This window comes from Barbus barbus (assembly GCF_936440315.1).
Source record: "Barbus barbus genome assembly, chromosome: 40".
Classification (NCBI taxonomy): domain Eukaryota; kingdom Metazoa; phylum Chordata; class Actinopteri; order Cypriniformes; family Cyprinidae; genus Barbus; species Barbus barbus.
Window position 1 is genome coordinate 17,641,753 of NC_136718.1, and position 18,564 is coordinate 17,660,316.

The 18,564-nt window shown below is 36.6% G+C and overlaps 1 protein-coding gene across 1 annotated transcript in view; it reads right to left on the reverse strand.

Moving 5' to 3' along the window:
* LOC306859573 (calmodulin-binding transcription activator 1-like) overlaps nucleotides 1-18,564 on the reverse strand; it is a gene marked incomplete at its 3' end in the record, with an annotated part of 401,012 nt that overhangs the window by 14,640 nt on the left and 367,808 nt on the right. The window lies entirely within an intron of this gene.

Here is an 18,564-nt window from a genome sequence, read left to right on the forward strand (position 1 = left end):
CACTGCTATATGGCAAGAGTGTCCATTGCTATTTGGTTGCTATGGTGTTCTGAAAGGCTGCTAGGTTGCAGGATGAGTTAAATGCTTACAAAATTACTTTTTTAACCCAAATCCAGACACAGACAGAAATATCAAGCTGGCTCCCTAACTGGACTTTTGACACTAAACATATAATAAAGTACTGGGACCACCACAGGTGAGCTATAGCACCAGTACACACAACTGTATGTGCCTCGCACTGATAAGCCTGTTTCTGTGGCAACCTCCTGCTGCACGGTAACCAAGCGACAGGGGCATTCTGGGATGCAGTTTGCTCTGGTGTCAGTTTATTGATGAATGGAAAGACACATTGAGAGATGGCAAACGTGCAAGAAGGTAGAAATCAAATCTGTATTGCCTGTGCTCCCAAGTAATAAAAAATTATATATTTAAAATACCTTTATTTCATACTAAGTATAGTTAAAATCTATTACCATATTTACTGACATATCGCTTGAGACTTAGTGATATAAAAAATTATAATTTAACTTTATTTTTAGTACTACTTGTGCACAACACACATTTCTTAATATTAAGCCTAAAATGTGTTTTAAGGCTGATTCACACACCAAGAACAATGACTATACACATAACTATATTAGCGTCCACACCAGCGGACAATATCGTCTGTTTATTCTAAGCGCACGCTTGTCTGCCGCTTTAAATTCGTGAGCTTGTTATGGATTCTGATTGGGTGTCAATGTTTGTATCGTTCATCAGCTGGAAAAAATTGTTCTGAAAGTGATTCCAATGATATTGTTTCTCTGTGCCTTTATCGTTATAGCTGTGGTGTGGACTTTCTTCTTAATACTGAGAACGATTTTTAGAACTATATCTTTATCGTTATCACCCTTGGTGTAAACGGGCCTTTAATGTCACTCACAATTGATGACGATTGTATGATTTTTGAATAATATCTGTCTTTAAATGCGAGGTATTTACTTATATATACAGTACATGCAATAGTTCCACTTTAGCACAATCAAATGCACATCAGTATATCTTTAGTTGGACTTCAGCACTACTTCCACACAATCACAGTGTATTAAGAACAAAAATTTGTTGTTCCAATTTAACAGACTTTGGGCCAGATTTACTTTCAGTTTGCACCAGCACAAACCCTCGTTTGGCGTTAAAAAATGACTGTCAGGATTTACTAGTTATTTTTGAGACCTAATTGAATATGCATTTGCAGGAGTTTATCTTTCGATCGGTGAATTTATGGGAGGAGAGTATTTAAATGAATCACGCAACGTGATTTACTAACATCGCTCGTCAATTCACTGGTATTTGTGGCATTATTTAACAGCCAAAAAAGCATGTCTTAAAGCAGGCGGTAATTTACGCTGCTCTTGGTAGATTGCGCTGGTCATTATGGAAATTAGATGTTGCGTCTGTGTTCTTTAATGTGCACCTTGTCAGTAAATCACCCGCAGAATTTCCCCCTTCCATGTGCTTTTATTGTGCTCTAATGCTAATTTGCCCTGTTTAGTAAATTTGGTCCCTAAATTACAAATGTATGGAATTTTCATTAAGAACTTATACATAAATATGTAAATGTATTTGTAGTTTATATTTTACTAGGGCTAACATACTAGTAAGCAACATTTCACTTTTGCACTAAAATATATATTTGTTTAATCCAGAGGACTATGAACGTCACAAAGCAGGCAGGTATTGTTTTGTGAAAATGTCAGGAGTGGTGTTCAGAGGTCATGTACATAAATTCACAATGTTTGACAACTCAGTAAGAGTCTGCCTGCCTAAAGGACACCAGTCATTGACAGCGATAGGTCACAGAGTTTTATACTGAACATTAAACTCAAGCAACATATGGTCTAGAGTTAACAACCCTGACTGAGTCAGTTCACACCAGTGCTGATGTTGTTAACTAAAACCGTTAAAAAAAGTGTGATTTCTAAGGTGTTTTTGCACGTTAATATGTAGTTTCCAGGGGTTATTTTCCAAAGTTTAATACTTGAGGTTGAGGATTTGTTCAAATCTCTTAAACCAGCCTCAAAGCCTTAACAACTACCATTAATAAACCTTGGTGGGTGAGGACTTGTATCTTTATTTTTCATTTAAACTATGACTTATTGAATTAGTGGGCTTCAGTCTGCCAGCACAGCATTAAAACTATTCAGACACCACACCAGAGAGAGAGACAGAAGGAAAGTAAGCTACCTAGAGACTAAAGATGCCAAGAGAGCGGCTGTGTGGCAGCACCAGTTAGCAGCAGCATTGACATGTCTTTGTTCAGACACAGTGCTGCAGTCTGCTGCAGTGCAGATGATGTCATCTCCACCTGCTGCCGTGAGTGTGCTCAAAATGCCACACACGTACACTGCAGAGGGAGAGGGGGTTAGGGGGAGGGGCCACAATGCAGGGGGGCGGAGAAAAGGAAGGGACCACCAGTCAGAGCTGAAGCAACACAGTGACACGTGCAACATCTTCCCATTTCTGCATAAACTACAAACGTGGCAGCCTATTAGTACAGAGAGCAGATATTTAATGACGTGAACTGAAACTTCAAACCTCAGGTTTCTCATGATAATATTTTTATTTTTTAAATTGAAAAATCCCTTATCATTGTCCCTTTTATGTTGCTGATCTATTAACACACACTATTTTCTTTAATAATGGCCATAAGGTATAAATTGGTTATCAGAAGAATTCGGGCTACATAATAATCATTAAACTGTTATATTGCAGATGATTATGCTTAATCAAGACCACACTTAAAGTATGATTAATTATGCAGCCCTTGGAAGATTATTAAAAACTTGATTGTGTTTAAAAATTTAGTTGAGGAACGGGACCAAAGATAAATTAGGAAACTAAACTACACAGAACTGCACTCAAACCCTAAAGTGTTTAAACCCATGAACTGTTTAAATCATCTGGATTCTGACAGATTTACTGAACATAACTTTTTTTTTCAAATAATAGGTTAGAACAGCATGTTGCTTCAAAAAGGCTATATTTCAAAACATAGTGTCTACTGTGCATTACAACATGTTTTCTGCTGGGTTCAGCATTTGACAGATGACCAATATAATACAGAAACTCTACTTTCAGCATCATGTTTGAGATACTTCTAAGGGTGCTACTCACAGTATGTGTGAAACTGGCCTAAGTAAATGTCACCACGTCTGTCTCTCCAACTGTCTGCCCTAAACTGCCTCCAACATTGCCTCCAGCTCCTGTTTAAGCTTTTCAACATCTGCCTCTGCCTCAATGCAACCACAACTTTCTCTCCTCCTGTTTTGATCCCTGCTCTTAGAATGACTCATGGGCACTGAGTCACGTTCACGGACGTCAGGCATACGTTGTGTATGTGAGCTGCGAGATCCTGGGGAGTAATGGCTGAGAAAGAGAGAGTGCTGACAGACAGCTCAATGAGACGAGAACTTCATTAAGGGTCTATTCACTATTTATTCCTGTGGGAGACTTGATGAGTCAGGAGTTGAAGACTCTGAGTATGTGTTTATTTTCAGCTCAGGAACTGATTCTATATCTTTGAGGATTCTGTCTATAGTGTCACATATACACAAACAAACACCTGTGTTATCACAGAGATGTTAATGCTCTGTCTTTCAGCTAGCGGAGTCTCACTTTGTCTACTTCACTCTTCCTTGCATCTTATAATGCTGAGTGTGTAGTTATGGGAGCAAACACCTGGACTGCACTCATTTGTTGCAATAAACCACTGAAATAATGTACTGCATTAATATATAATCCTATGCAAGAGGATATAAGTGCTATGTGGGCGTAGCTGTTATCATCTTTCTGTTATATTAATGATAACAGTGTCCACTTAAATGAGATTATACATAATGCTTGCTTTCATATAGACATACAGTACTGTATAAACAAAATAAAAAAAATTAAATAAATAAATATATATATATATCACAGTCACAGTACCCATTACTCAATTATAAACATTTCAAATAGTAGTTTGGAACAATTTTGTCACACATGACCAAATTACATGCATATCCAATTCATCAAGTGGCATCCAGTTGAAAAATGTGTTAAAAAATTATAAACATTACTTTCAGAATGAAAGGACAACCTGAATGCATTGTGGGATAGTTTTCCAGGCAGTGTGTACATTTTGGCAAATGTATGTAGTAGATAATCTGAGTATTCAATGCATACAGAAAACTGTATACTGCAGGCTCATAGAACAGTATGGTAGCATGCTGCTATTCTTAACTATTTGTCCATCACAAAATCCCATGCATGGCCATCAGGTGGTGGATAATACCCCAGCTCTCCAGAATGATGGTGTTCTGGAGTACCCCCTTCCTGAGTTAAGCTCCGCTGGTTGATGTAGGCTGGTATTTAGTGGAGGAGAGGGGGAGTGACGCTGGCAGAGGCTCTCCCAGCTGAGCCCACCATCTGCATTCACCCTCTCATCTCAAGAACAGATGACATGAATATACAGTAGTATCATTCACTTCATGAATATGAACTATGAACTAGGATAATTCATCATCTCCAATACTGCTCTGTCACATTGCACATTACCAACCCCTAATGCAAGTACTGACAATGTTAAATAGAGTGCTAATAGAATAATAGTATTCAGAATGAAAGAAAGACTGAATTTTTGATATATTATTAGAAAGACAAAAATACAAAATATCTAATTAAAATTAACAACAGACGAAAGCAACAGGTGATTGCAAGTGTGAGGATCACTAATGATTAATTTGATCACTTTAAAGACGTGACAATTTCTATTAATACTAATGCGTCACACTCACAATGATACAGAAATGACAGATTTTTAAAAAATATGGTGTCCAGATTTTTATAATATTAAAAATATATTTTTTGAATTATGACATCACGTCATAATGAGGATAAAAAGTTGAAATTATCACATATTAAGTCAAAATCATGAGATAGAAGTCTTAATTATGAAATAAAAAGTTAAAATTATGACATAGTTATGGCAAAAAGTAATGTTATTTTTTTAACTGCCATAACTTTTTATCTCATAATTTTCCTTTTTTATGATTTACCATTTCCATAATTTTGCTCAACAATTGAACTTTTTATATCATAAATGTGACTTTTATCTCATGATTTTGACGGAATATGTGATCATTTCAACTTTTTAACCTTCCTCATTTTGCTATTGAGCAAAATTATGAAAATTGTGGAAATCTTTTACATGTGAACAAAAAAAAAAACCTGCAAATGGACTGATTATACAATTCTTTCTCATACTCAGTATTCATTACAACAATAAAGCACAAATCTTGCAGCTGCATTTGCAGTGCACATGTTTAAAAGTCCATTACTTATTTATATAACACTATATTCTTGCACTTCTGGTTAGATGCTAACTGCATTTCATTAGCTCTGTACTTGTACTCTGCATAAATGACAATAAAGTTGAATCTAATCTAATCTAATCTATTTAACACATTTTTCAACTGAGAAGTTTAGATTTCAAAAACTGAAACAACTCTACCGTCAAGACTGAGAAGAGCATATTTACAGATTAAACATATCAGCCTTGGAGAACATTGTAGGTCAAGGTGTCAGTACTGATTGTGATAAGTTAAACCGAAAACCCTTCCATCTGCACAGTATGTACTAGATATTTCTGCCACAAGCAGAAACTCATACTGTGCCATGCAGTAGTAAGAAGTACACATTCTAAGCATAAGGAAAGGTAATATGCTTATCCATAATAAGTATCTCAGAGTTGATAAACAGTACCAATAAAGCTATATTTAAATATAAACAGCCAGAAACATGAGAAGATTTCTATATTTCTGTCCATGTCTGCTGCTGGAATATTACCACAGGCAGCAGCACTATTTTCAACCACTGAGGCCTCTGCAAGTGTCCTGTCCCATAACAGGAATGCTTACACAGAACAAGTCTCTTTCAGTCTAGACTTCAAAAGGGCCATGAGCAAGGATTGACTGTCAGTGCTGCAGAGATCTATGCTATCACTGCATGCAAAGATTTTGAGATCTGAACTTTCAGCTCCAACTGACCTGCAGTTTAAGAAAGCTCAAGCACTAGGAGAAAATGCCATCAGCCGACTGTTACATACATGTTGCTTCGCCATTAAGGATACTACTGATTAATTGGGTTAACATGTGCGTGACCCTTCTGGAAACACTCCAGTCCTGAAGGAAACAGATAAAGGGATGAAGCCTTTCCATGACTGACTCATGACATGGCAATGTGCTAATCACACACTGTACTACTGTCTATCACAGGCACAGAGCAGTGGGAACATGATAGTATTCTGTCTTTATTAGTGAGTAACCAAACAACAAGCATTACATTGCTTTTATTCAAGAGTTCAATCAGCAATGTTGATATTGAGGAACTTACATTTGAAGGCTGTTACTTTGTCTGTTTTTGTGACGAACATAATATTGCTTTTATAAAACAGTCAAATAAGCAATATGTTGATATTGAGGAACTTAGTTGGCGGAACAAAAACAGACAAAGTAACAGCCTTCGAATGTAAGTTCCTCAATATTAACACGATTCACTCAGTAGACAGTCACTTGTTTCTTCATTGACTCACTCAAAAAGACAGTTACATGTTTCGTTAACTTTAAACCATTGCTTGCAGCTAAAATCTTATATTCATCATATTGCTTTCTGCAGTGAAAGTTATCTTATCTGAATCAGGAGAGAAATATGCATAGATCAAACACCGTTTATAAACAGTCCAAAACAGTTCTAAACAAATATGTTGGTGATATGTTTTTGATGTGAGAGAACAACAGGCGATGGACTTTTTCACTGGAGAAAGCATTATTATGGATTATAAGCTCACATTAAAGTTAAAACGCATTAATGACAGATTTGTTTCTTACAAACACAAACAATAACTGATGGATTGGAGTCGTGAAGATTGCTTGTGGATTATTTTCATGTTTTTATCAGTTGTTTGGACACTCATTCTGAACGCGGAGGTAGAGGATTCATTGGTAAGCAAGTAATGTGATGCTAAATTTCTCCAAATCTGTTCTGATGAAGATACAAACTCATCTATATCTTGGACGGCCTGAAGGCAAGTACATTTTCAGCAGGGTGAACTAATCTTAACCAAGATAAATAAATGCTATAAAGCACTTTTTATTTATATGTATATTTCATGCTAACAATAATAAAATTATAGTATCTAAATACTTAAGATTCATACTTAATATACATGTGTTCATCTCATGATATCAATGCATTAACTAATATCAACATATAGAACCTTCTTGTAAAGTAATAACATATTTTAATTGACTAATGCAAATTATTCATGTATGCACACAACACAAAATTCTGTTGCATATAATATATTCTCCTTTCACAAGGTTTTGAGCAAACTTGAATCCTGTCTCTTTCTGGTTGAATGGAGCCCTCCAATTTAATATCCATACACACCAGCAGCAAATCAAATTAAATCTGAAGCAGGCATCTACATGAGCTAACTGCTTTACCCATCCTCCAAGACATGCCCTGGTTATATCTCCTACTTCATGTGGCACTGTGTGACACGTTTATTCATGCACTAACAAAATTCTTTATCATGCTTGGCAATAGTTACAGACTAATACATCATTATACATAATCTTGCTGTATTGTGAATAACCTTTTATACAAACTTTTATATGTACCAGTCCACAAAAATCTCACAAAAGACTCATTCATACTGTTATTAATGACTTTACTGTTCATGTGAGTCAGCTACATTTTGCTCAGCTCTCCCTGTCATCATTCAAACAAAGCATAGAAAACTACCAAGCAACAATGCTGACTACAGTGTACAATGTCAAATATATTTTAGTGATAAAACTAACAGTGGAAATGCTTTCATCAGCAGTTTGATTTGGTATCAGCATATCTTCCCTTATGTCATTTACTCATATAGTATATTTCACTTTAACTGGCTTATCACTCTTTTAAAAAAAGACAAAAGCGTTAACTCAAACTCAAAGCCTTAACAAATCTAATTTTCAATCAATTTCAGTGTTCCTCTAACAGTCTAAGGGTTTTTGTGCCAATCTCCCTAACTGCTGTCTGATTTAACACTAATTAACGATTGTGCCCTTGAGACACATTGTGTTAGATAGAAGCCACTACAGCAGAATGTACTCTGCACTCGTCTGGGCTGTAAAAATATGATCTGGATTTCGACCAATCCCTGCTAGAAACTAGCTGAATCAACAGCTGGAAAATGCATCTGCAAGGATTTTTTCATTTGAAAACGTCTTAAAATAAATCTTAAAAGCACCGCAGACACGTATTTAGAGTGACCACAAGAAAAAAACTGCACACTAAACCAAACATCAAGCAATGTCTAACACTATATGAATCAACATGTTTCTCAGATTTAATGAAGTAAACTGAGCAGGATCTGGCAGAGTGCAATCAGTTAAGAAAGTCTGGTGCTGCACAAGAAGCTCGCTAATCTTAATGGGTATTCAGTGCATGATGATAGCTGCAGAAACACTGTGCAGAAATGACTCCTTTCCTTAACAAGATGACTGTCATGACCTAAACTTTCTATGAAATAACCTGACCAGAGGTCCTCTGAATCTTAAGTGTTCTGACATTTCCTGCACTACTCTAAATGAGGTCTAATTTAATAAAAGTTTCCAATAAGACAAACTGAATGAAAACCGAACAACTATGAAATAAAATGTATTAACATTTTTAAAAAGCATATAAATCGTAAAGAACTGACAGTGCTTTAAAAATAGAATGAATGCAAATCCCTCAATCAATCAATATTCACAAACATATAAATGTAGCATTTGCAATGTTCAGCAACAAAGCACATGCCAAAAATGACAGCTAATTTATGAGCTCTTGAATGGAACATGGTAGGGAATATTAATTCAGAGGTAATAAAACCATGGAAGTTGCAGAGTTGTTGAGCTCATTAACCCTATTGCACTATGTTGCCTCAGGATAACAAAGCAATTTTCTACACTGTGCAAGTACTTATGGTAAAGGGTGATTGATTTTTCACCCATCAAAAATAGTAAATTTGTTAGTCAGTAAACTTCATTTTCAAACATTTATTGCATAAACGTGTCCTCCAGAAGCAACACTATATGACAGTGGACACTATATAGCTCACATGTGCATTGATGTCAGACATGCAACAACTATAGAAAATATTTCAGTAGTCATACATGTATTTTTCTATTTTTACATTATTAGAGCTATCTTTTTTTAAATTTAACAATTAAGTAAAAACTTAGATTTTTTAATTAATTTCCTCAAGACATCATACACGAATGTGACCCCTTTGAATTCTAAAGTAACATTTTATGTAAAAAATGCGGGGGAAACTTTAACACTGATTTCATAATGCATGCGATATACAGTAGGCTTAACTTGCGAGAAATCATCCATTCAGCATATCAGTATCAACAGGTTGTCGAGGAGGACATTGTTGGAGAACCACGAGTTTGAGAGTAATGATAGCTAAACTCTATTTTCCCGCCACAAACCATAAACATAACCTCTATTCAATTCGTTTGTCTCACTTGTGTCGTATTTTTGAATGTTTCACGAGCTCACTTGCGCGTGCCTGGTGCGTCGCTGTCCTCGGTGCTGAAAACAAGAGCGCAGATCACAGGACTGCTGTGTGTGTTACACATATACACACACTCCGGTCACGACTACAGCTAACAGACCCACTAAATGACAAGACTGCCGCACAAATGAGCTGTTTTCCTACTTTTGCTGTGTGATGCTTTGCTGCAACAAAAAGCAAGACAAGCGGATCTCTGTCAATGCCTGTGTAAAATGATCGAAATGAGAGTAAGACGGCGAGCACATTCAGCTTAGAGAACCTTTTTCAAATCATGAAAGGACCATATATTAAGAATAATAAACAAAAAAAGCTTCAAAGCCGGAACAACCAGGTGGTCTGTTCAAGTTCTGTTCAGGTGGTCTGCTCCAGCATTTATTCACTGGCGCCTCGTACTTCATGTATGTTCAAGATCAGAGTCTGGTGTCTATTTTGGAAGTTGACACATTTAGTTCAAGAAACTACGAAAGGCAGCGCTTCAGTAGAGACTGAATTCAGTCAGAACGGATAAACTTGAGTCTCAACGGACTTATTTTTAGAAACACAATCTAGCAATTAAAGGAAAGGTAGGAAAAACGCACAGAACGTCTAGCTGAAGTAAAGCACTATGTTCACTTGGTCTTCCACAGATGGAAATGATAAGGGTTTAAAGTGGGCTAAGCACATGTAGTAACTTTAGAGACAAGACCACACACACACACACACACACACACACACACACACACACAGACACTAGGTTCATTTAAACATGTCCAACCTTCTATTTCACTGTCCATCGAGAGTCGCCCTGCAAAGCAAACGGTCCCTTGTCTTTAGGAAAAGCAGATGTCATTCATCGGCATCCTGACCACAATGTCCCAAATGGCCGTGTCTCACACACGCAGTTTGCCCCTATATTTACTAATACTGGGTAAAATAAATATCCTTTTTATACTGTGGGAATGTCCTAAAAGGTCTAATCAACAATAGAAACAAGTGTAGAAGCGACGTGCAAGAGCAGAGAGAAATGTAAAGCCCGCTCACTTACTCTCGTACTCTTCCCCCCGCCCCTCTTTACTCCAGCACTACGGCCGGTGTTGCCAAGTCCGCTTGTGATAAGCCACTTGCTATTGAGCAAAATTATGAAAATTGTGGAAATCTTTTACATGTGAACAAAAAAAAAAACCTGCAAATGGACTGATTATACAATTCTTTCTCATACTCAGTATTCATTACAACAATAAAGCACAAATCTTGCAGCTGCATTTGCAGTGCACATGTTTAAAAGTCCATTACTTATTTATATAACACTATATTCTTGCACTTCTGGTTAGATGCTAACTGCATTTCATTAGCTCTGTACTTGTACTCTGCATAAATGACAATAAAGTTGAATCTAATCTAATCTAATCTATTTAACACATTTTTCAACTGAGAAGTTTAGATTTCAAAAACTGAAACAACTCTACCGTCAAGACTGAGAAGAGCATATTTACAGATTAAACATATCAGCCTTGGAGAACATTGTAGGTCAAGGTGTCAGTACTGATTGTGATAAGTTAAACCGAAAACCCTTCCATCTGCACAGTATGTACTAGATATTTCTGCCACAAGCAGAAACTCATACTGTGCCATGCAGTAGTAAGAAGTACACATTCTAAGCATAAGGAAAGGTAATATGCTTATCCATAATAAGTATCTCAGAGTTGATAAACAGTACCAATAAAGCTATATTTAAATATAAACAGCCAGAAACATGAGAAGATTTCTATATTTCTGTCCATGTCTGCTGCTGGAATATTACCACAGGCAGCAGCACTATTTTCAACCACTGAGGCCTCTGCAAGTGTCCTGTCCCATAACAGGAATGCTTACACAGAACAAGTCTCTTTCAGTCTAGACTTCAAAAGGGCCATGAGCAAGGATTGACTGTCAGTGCTGCAGAGATCTATGCTATCACTGCATGCAAAGATTTTGAGATCTGAACTTTCAGCTCCAACTGACCTGCAGTTTAAGAAAGCTCAAGCACTAGGAGAAAATGCCATCAGCCGACTGTTACATACATGTTGCTTCGCCATTAAGGATACTACTGATTAATTGGGTTAACATGTGCGTGACCCTTCTGGAAACACTCCAGTCCTGAAGGAAACAGATAAAGGGATGAAGCCTTTCCATGACTGACTCATGACATGGCAATGTGCTAATCACACACTGTACTACTGTCTATCACAGGCACAGAGCAGTGGGAACATGATAGTATTCTGTCTTTATTAGTGAGTAACCAAACAACAAGCATTACATTGCTTTTATTCAAGAGTTCAATCAGCAATGTTGATATTGAGGAACTTACATTTGAAGGCTGTTACTTTGTCTGTTTTTGTGACGAACATAATATTGCTTTTATAAAACAGTCAAATAAGCAATATGTTGATATTGAGGAACTTAGTTGGCGGAACAAAAACAGACAAAGTAACAGCCTTCGAATGTAAGTTCCTCAATATTAACACGATTCACTCAGTAGACAGTCACTTGTTTCTTCATTGACTCACTCAAAAAGACAGTTACATGTTTCGTTAACTTTAAACCATTGCTTGCAGCTAAAATCTTATATTCATCATATTGCTTTCTGCAGTGAAAGTTATCTTATCTGAATCAGGAGAGAAATATGCATAGATCAAACACCGTTTATAAACAGTCCAAAACAGTTCTAAACAAATATGTTGGTGATATGTTTTTGATGTGAGAGAACAACAGGCGATGGACTTTTTCACTGGAGAAAGCATTATTATGGATTATAAGCTCACATTAAAGTTAAAACGCATTAATGACAGATTTGTTTCTTACAAACACAAACAATAACTGATGGATTGGAGTCGTGAAGATTGCTTGTGGATTATTTTCATGTTTTTATCAGTTGTTTGGACACTCATTCTGAACGCGGAGGTAGAGGATTCATTGGTAAGCAAGTAATGTGATGCTAAATTTCTCCAAATCTGTTCTGATGAAGATACAAACTCATCTATATCTTGGACGGCCTGAAGGCAAGTACATTTTCAGCAGGGTGAACTAATCTTAACCAAGATAAATAAATGCTATAAAGCACTTTTTATTTATATGTATATTTCATGCTAACAATAATAAAATTATAGTATCTAAATACTTAAGATTCATACTTAATATACATGTGTTCATCTCATGATATCAATGCATTAACTAATATCAACATATAGAACCTTCTTGTAAAGTAATAACATATTTTAATTGACTAATGCAAATTATTCATGTATGCACACAACACAAAATTCTGTTGCATATAATATATTCTCCTTTCACAAGGTTTTGAGCAAACTTGAATCCTGTCTCTTTCTGGTTGAATGGAGCCCTCCAATTTAATATCCATACACACCAGCAGCAAATCAAATTAAATCTGAAGCAGGCATCTACATGAGCTAACTGCTTTACCCATCCTCCAAGACATGCCCTGGTTATATCTCCTACTTCATGTGGCACTGTGTGACACGTTTATTCATGCACTAACAAAATTCTTTATCATGCTTGGCAATAGTTACAGACTAATACATCATTATACATAATCTTGCTGTATTGTGAATAACCTTTTATACAAACTTTTATATGTACCAGTCCACAAAAATCTCACAAAAGACTCATTCATACTGTTATTAATGACTTTACTGTTCATGTGAGTCAGCTACATTTTGCTCAGCTCTCCCTGTCATCATTCAAACAAAGCATAGAAAACTACCAAGCAACAATGCTGACTACAGTGTACAATGTCAAATATATTTTAGTGATAAAACTAACAGTGGAAATGCTTTCATCAGCAGTTTGATTTGGTATCAGCATATCTTCCCTTATGTCATTTACTCATATAGTATATTTCACTTTAACTGGCTTATCACTCTTTTAAAAAAAGACAAAAGCGTTAACTCAAACTCAAAGCCTTAACAAATCTAATTTTCAATCAATTTCAGTGTTCCTCTAACAGTCTAAGGGTTTTTGTGCCAATCTCCCTAACTGCTGTCTGATTTAACACTAATTAACGATTGTGCCCTTGAGACACATTGTGTTAGATAGAAGCCACTACAGCAGAATGTACTCTGCACTCGTCTGGGCTGTAAAAATATGATCTGGATTTCGACCAATCCCTGCTAGAAACTAGCTGAATCAACAGCTGGAAAATGCATCTGCAAGGATTTTTTCATTTGAAAACGTCTTAAAATAAATCTTAAAAGCACCGCAGACACGTATTTAGAGTGACCACAAGAAAAAAACTGCACACTAAACCAAACATCAAGCAATGTCTAACACTATATGAATCAACATGTTTCTCAGATTTAATGAAGTAAACTGAGCAGGATCTGGCAGAGTGCAATCAGTTAAGAAAGTCTGGTGCTGCACAAGAAGCTCGCTAATCTTAATGGGTATTCAGTGCATGATGATAGCTGCAGAAACACTGTGCAGAAATGACTCCTTTCCTTAACAAGATGACTGTCATGACCTAAACTTTCTATGAAATAACCTGACCAGAGGTCCTCTGAATCTTAAGTGTTCTGACATTTCCTGCACTACTCTAAATGAGGTCTAATTTAATAAAAGTTTCCAATAAGACAAACTGAATGAAAACCGAACAACTATGAAATAAAATGTATTAACATTTTTAAAAAGCATATAAATCGTAAAGAACTGACAGTGCTTTAAAAATAGAATGAATGCAAATCCCTCAATCAATCAATATTCACAAACATATAAATGTAGCATTTGCAATGTTCAGCAACAAAGCACATGCCAAAAATGACAGCTAATTTATGAGCTCTTGAATGGAACATGGTAGGGAATATTAATTCAGAGGTAATAAAACCATGGAAGTTGCAGAGTTGTTGAGCTCATTAACCCTATTGCACTATGTTGCCTCAGGATAACAAAGCAATTTTCTACACTGTGCAAGTACTTATGGTAAAGGGTGATTGATTTTTCACCCATCAAAAATAGTAAATTTGTTAGTCAGTAAACTTCATTTTCAAACATTTATTGCATAAACGTGTCCTCCAGAAGCAACACTATATGACAGTGGACACTATATAGCTCACATGTGCATTGATGTCAGACATGCAACAACTATAGAAAATATTTCAGTAGTCATACATGTATTTTTCTATTTTTACATTATTAGAGCTATCTTTTTTTAAATTTAACAATTAAGTAAAAACTTAGATTTTTTAATTAATTTCCTCAAGACATCATACACGAATGTGACCCCTTTGAATTCTAAAGTAACATTTTATGTAAAAAATGCGGGGGAAACTTTAACACTGATTTCATAATGCATGCGATATACAGTAGGCTTAACTTGCGAGAAATCATCCATTCAGCATATCAGTATCAACAGGTTGTCGAGGAGGACATTGTTGGAGAACCACGAGTTTGAGAGTAATGATAGCTAAACTCTATTTTCCCGCCACAAACCATAAACATAACCTCTATTCAATTCGTTTGTCTCACTTGTGTCGTATTTTTGAATGTTTCACGAGCTCACTTGCGCGTGCCTGGTGCGTCGCTGTCCTCGGTGCTGAAAACAAGAGCGCAGATCACAGGACTGCTGTGTGTGTTACACATATACACACACTCCGGTCACGACTACAGCTAACAGACCCACTAAATGACAAGACTGCCGCACAAATGAGCTGTTTTCCTACTTTTGCTGTGTGATGCTTTGCTGCAACAAAAAGCAAGACAAGCGGATCTCTGTCAATGCCTGTGTAAAATGATCGAAATGAGAGTAAGACGGCGAGCACATTCAGCTTAGAGAACCTTTTTCAAATCATGAAAGGACCATATATTAAGAATAATAAACAAAAAAAGCTTCAAAGCCGGAACAACCAGGTGGTCTGTTCAAGTTCTGTTCAGGTGGTCTGCTCCAGCATTTATTCACTGGCGCCTCGTACTTCATGTATGTTCAAGATCAGAGTCTGGTGTCTATTTTGGAAGTTGACACATTTAGTTCAAGAAACTACGAAAGGCAGCGCTTCAGTAGAGACTGAATTCAGTCAGAACGGATAAACTTGAGTCTCAACGGACTTATTTTTAGAAACACAATCTAGCAATTAAAGGAAAGGTAGGAAAAACGCACAGAACGTCTAGCTGAAGTAAAGCACTATGTTCACTTGGTCTTCCACAGATGGAAATGATAAGGGTTTAAAGTGGGCTAAGCACATGTAGTAACTTTAGAGACAAGACCACACACACACACACACACACACACACACACACACACACAGACACTAGGTTCATTTAAACATGTCCAACCTTCTATTTCACTGTCCATCGAGAGTCGCCCTGCAAAGCAAACGGTCCCTTGTCTTTAGGAAAAGCAGATGTCATTCATCGGCATCCTGACCACAATGTCCCAAATGGCCGTGTCTCACACACGCAGTTTGCCCCTATATTTACTAATACTGGGTAAAATAAATATCCTTTTTATACTGTGGGAATGTCCTAAAAGGTCTAATCAACAATAGAAACAAGTGTAGAAGCGACGTGCAAGAGCAGAGAGAAATGTAAAGCCCGCTCACTTACTCTCGTACTCTTCCCCCCGCCCCTCTTTACTCCAGCACTACGGCCGGTGTTGCCAAGTCCGCTTGTGATAAGCCACTTCGGCCTTGTTTTTCATAAAGTCTTTACAACATGAGAATGTTTTGGTTGCGGTTTTTGGGATTCATTAAATATATTTTAGTAGTTTTAAAAAATATGCATTTAATTAAAAGACGCTATTTTGCAAATAAATGTAGCTTAATCTATGTTTTATCTTATTTATATGTTTATGTTTTAAACTCAACGCCTCTCTATTTCTCTATGAATTATGAAAAACCATCAGCAGGAACAAAACAAAAAGGAACCTCTTATTTAGTTATAAGCGCATTTATAGCGAGATTTGGCAACATTGACTACTGCTCCCCCCTGCGTGTGCGTGCGTGAATCTCAGCGCGAGGAGACGCTGCGCACGTGCCGCAGGTAAACAGACGCCCTAGTTTTTCCACGATCCATGAAGACAAAGCAAAAAAAAAAATGTCACGCAGAAATTATTAATGGGAAAGACATCATTTGACACCGTCTTTCCATTAATAATTACTATTCCACTTTTTCCTCAATGTTTCATACCGCATTAGTACATCTCCCCATGAACATTTAACGTTGTTTTGCGTTACAGAATATTTGGGAATCAGTTGTTGTACGCAGCCAGACAAATAATTTTGGATATATGTGAAAGACTGTTTATTTTGATATATATCTATAAATTACAGGCATTATGAGAAACCGATGTTAATATGCTGGTAATGTGCAAAGAGCGGCATCGATTGACCACTGAATAACTAGACAGTAATTTGGATGCACACTTAAATCGGTGGACAATATGAACTGGCATGAAGACAATATATTGGTCATGGTTACAGTGCACAACGACTCCAGCCTGTGGCTTAGTACCTGCAATGCTGCAGAGAGAAGCAAAGCCCCGCCCCCATTCTGCATTATGACAAATCAAGGCAGGCAGCTGTGTGCCATTAGAGCATCAGAGCACACAGCTGAAAAGAAACGATAAATGTAGTGTCAAATAGCAGACGCTGAGGTTTGTCTCGAAATCGTTTTATTTGACAGTAGTGCTCGATATAGAAAATAGGCTGTGGTTTAATGGTCAGGAGTCAGAGTCAGTTCAGAGGCAAGAGTATAAACCCCAAAATCCAGTAACTGGATTGAGTATGATTATAGTTATGGCCCTCTTCTGGAAACAACAGTCACGTCTGCCACATCCCAACTGTACTGCTTATAGCATGTGCACAACATCTTTTTGATATACTTGTAGGGATGCTCATAACATGCCAAACAAACAAGACACTTCCTATCTAAAACTGACTTATTATTGTTTTTTTTTCTAATAGCATGGTCTTAATGTATGTACTAAGTCCATTGATATTCTTCACCTGTTAAGTAAGTGCAAATTCACTTCCGAATATCACACTCAGTTGAACCACCCATTATTTCACGAGTCAGATCAGGAATCGGGAATAACTTACAAAATGGCTTTGTGATTTCCTCGCATACTTCAACACCCTCATTTCCAGGCAGTACTGTGTTTCATGCTGTGCTTAAAGTCAAGCCAACTCATGACTCAATCTAATTCAGTTAAGCTTATTCTTATCCATTAATCCACTAAACCTACCTTTGCTACTTAAGTTTATAAAACACTGAGCTAAATGAAAATACATTAAGAAACAGTTCTTGAGAACTCCATAAATGCTGAATAACCACAACAATGTGGTATATATATATATAAATTATTCTTATTATATATTAGTGCTGTCAAACGAGTAATCACATCCAAAAATAAAAATAAAGTTTTTGAATGCATAAGCTACACTAACACACATATATATATATATATATATATATATATATATATATATATAAACACTCAAGTTGGGTTTGGTGAACACAGGGATAAAAATTACCCCATGTGTACAATGAAATATACTTCTGTATTTTTGATGTTGTGGCCTATATTTCTGCTGGAGGTCCTGGACATCTTGTTTAGACATATGGCATCATGGATTCTATCAAATACCAACAGATAAAAAATCAATAAGTGACTGACTCTGTTAGAAATCTTATAATGGGCCATGTTTGGATCTTCCAACCGTACAATAATATAAACACAAACCTCAAAAACAACACAAAAATGGTTCACTGAGCACAAAACCAAGCTTCTGCTATGGACATTCCAGTCCTCTGACCTGAACCCTGTAGAAAATGAGTGGGTTGAACTGAAGCCCAACATGGAGCTGGGAATCTAAAGGATCTGGAGTGATTCTGGATGAAGGAATGGCCTCTGATCTCTTGTCAGGTGTTCTCTAACCTCATCAAGCATTATAGAAGAAAATTTAGAG